The sequence below is a fragment of the Egretta garzetta genome, unplaced genomic scaffold (assembly GCF_000687185.1).
Source record: "Egretta garzetta isolate BGI_Z169 unplaced genomic scaffold, ASM68718v1 scaffold7, whole genome shotgun sequence".
Taxonomy (NCBI): Eukaryota; Metazoa; Chordata; class Aves; order Pelecaniformes; family Ardeidae; genus Egretta; species Egretta garzetta.
Genome location: NW_009260350.1, coordinates 3,635,997 through 3,638,513, shown reverse-complemented (window position 1 = coordinate 3,638,513; position 2,517 = coordinate 3,635,997).

Sequence of the window (2,517 nt, the reverse complement as noted above, 5' to 3'; positions counted from 1 at the left end):
GGGGCTGCCGAGCCCCCGGATGCGCAAAGCGCATCCAGAGGCTTGGCAGCTCCGGCATCAGCATTGTTATCCCCCCCCTCCTCTCCCCTAAACCCATTTTTTCCCACAAAAACAGCCACCCACCCACCCATTTCCCTGCCAGGGCCTACGCGTGGCCCTGAGGCCTGTTCATGGCTGCCCTCCTCCCGGGGAGAGGCAAAGGGTAAATGCTTGATTTTGTGCAAGCTTTATGATTTTATTTCCGCCCCTCCCCCCCCCCCCCCCCTTTTTTCGGTCTTTTTGGGGTCGTTTTGGAGGTTGGGAAGGGGCATCCCAAGACGGGGGGAGTCGCTGCAGGGTTTTGTTGAGCATGGCCACCTTGGGGTGTGAAGGCTGTGGTATCTCGTAGGGATGCCCTAGTCCCCAGCTGCGGTAATGTGCCATCAAACAGGGGTTTTGTAGGGACACCTTGTCCTTGGCTGTGGTGGAGGCTGTGCCATCTTGTGGGGCCTTTTATGTGGACACCATGGCCCCAGCCATGGTGAAGACTCATAGGGTTTTTGTGGGGACACCATGGCCCCAGCTGTGGTGAAGGTTGTGTCATCTTGTGGGATTTTTTGGGAGGAACACCTTGTCCCCAGCTGTGGCAAAGGTTGTGCCATCTCATGGAGTTTTTATGGGGACACTTCGTCCGTGGCTGTGGTGAGGGCTGTGCCATCTCTCATGGGTTTTTTACTGGGGACACTGTTGTCCCCAGCTGTGGTGAAGGCTGTGTCATCTCTCATGGGTTTTTTATTGGGGACACCATTGTCCCCAGCTGTGGTGAAGGCTGTGCTATATCCTGGGGCCTTTTATGTGGACACCGTGGCCTCAGCCATGGTGCAGACTGGTTATCTCATGGGGCTTTTGTGGGGACACCATGGCCCCAGCTGTGGTGAAGGTTGTGCCATCTCATGGGGTTTATTATGGGGACACCTTGTCTGTGGCCGTGGTGAAGACTGGTTATCCCATGAGGCTTTTGTGGGGATACTTTTGATGCCAGCTGTGGTTAAGGCTTTTTCTTCTTCTTTTCCTTTTTCCTTTTTTTCTTTTTCCCTCTTTCCCCCTCTTTTTTTTCCTTTTTTTTTTGCTTGATTTTTCCCCGCCTTCCTTGACTTCACCACTCGGAAAAAGAGGAGGTTTGACCACTTGGGAGCTCCTGGGGCTGCACCCAGAGCCAGGCTCCCACCACGGGACAGGAGACCCTGAACGGGCTTCCCAACCCCACCAGAGCCACAAGACACCCACTCCCGGGCACCCACCCGCACCAGGGAGGCAGATGAGGAATGGGTGGTGGGACTGGCAGGCAGAGCTGGCTGCAGGGCCGCCTGGCCAGTTGACCATGAACCGGTTGTACCACCCTGATGGCTACCGGTTTCCCCCTCTTTCACCAGCACTAATGACAGCTCTTCCGTGCAATAAAGGCACCTGACACCGCTCCTGGCCAACGAGTGTCCAACAGGGCCAAGCCCTGGCCCAGACAGGGTGTCCCACCACCGTGCTGCTGCCCACCCCTCCAACCAGCCCTCAGGATCTCCAGCTCCAGCCTGCGCTTCCCCGGCGGTCACGGTTTTCAGCGTGAGTGCTTTGTACCCCCAAATCTGGGGGGAATTCGCTCTGCCCGCTCCCAGGTAGGGGGACAGGGGATGGGGGACATTGTGGTGGAGCCCTCCTGGGGTGGTTTGCACCCCATGGGGTACAGCAGACAGGGCAGCAGAGCTCCCCGGCTCATTTACATCGCATCCCGAGGCCACGAGCATCCCTTCATTGAGCTGCCGCATCCCAGCCGCTGCAGTCCTCTTCCCTTCCCAGCACCACCCCCCAAAAAGGGAAAACCTGGAATTAAGAGAGGTGGCCCATGGAGTGGGGGGTGGGATGGCTCCTTGCCCCCGTGACGCTGTTTCCAGGGCGAATCCAGGTAAGGGGATGGAAAAGCCAACGGCCGGAGCCAGAGCAGGTGGCAGGGGAGCCGGGGGTGTTGTTTAACCCAGCGTCGTGGTTATTTCACGCAATGGCCATTACCCATGACAAACTGGCCTGGGGAGCAGGGGGACGAGATGGACAATAAATCCGGGGCGTGACTCCAGCCAGGGCTGGCCGCAACTGGGAACGTGTTGGATAAGGGCTCAGGGCAGGCTGCAGACACGTCCCAGCATTGATTTTTGCAGAGCGCATCCTTGCGCTCACTTGTGCACTTTCTTGCTCCTCTTCATTGCCTGGAGGTGCCCGTTCCTCTCCGCTGCCCACGGCCAGCCTGGCGCAGCCAGCACAGGCTCAGGCTTTAATCCTGAGGAGCCAGATGGGATGCCCCACATGGGGCTGGTGACACCGGGGGGTGACTGCCCTGGGGATCAGCTGCTCCTTGTCCCTCTCCTTGCGACAACGGAGGATATTCTGGGTTTTCTCGTCCCCTGGTGCCGGCTGGGCTGCCTGGGGGTTGTGCAGGTTAACGCTGGGGTGAGAACCGGTCGTGCCGAGTCAGACAAGGATGTGGCAGCC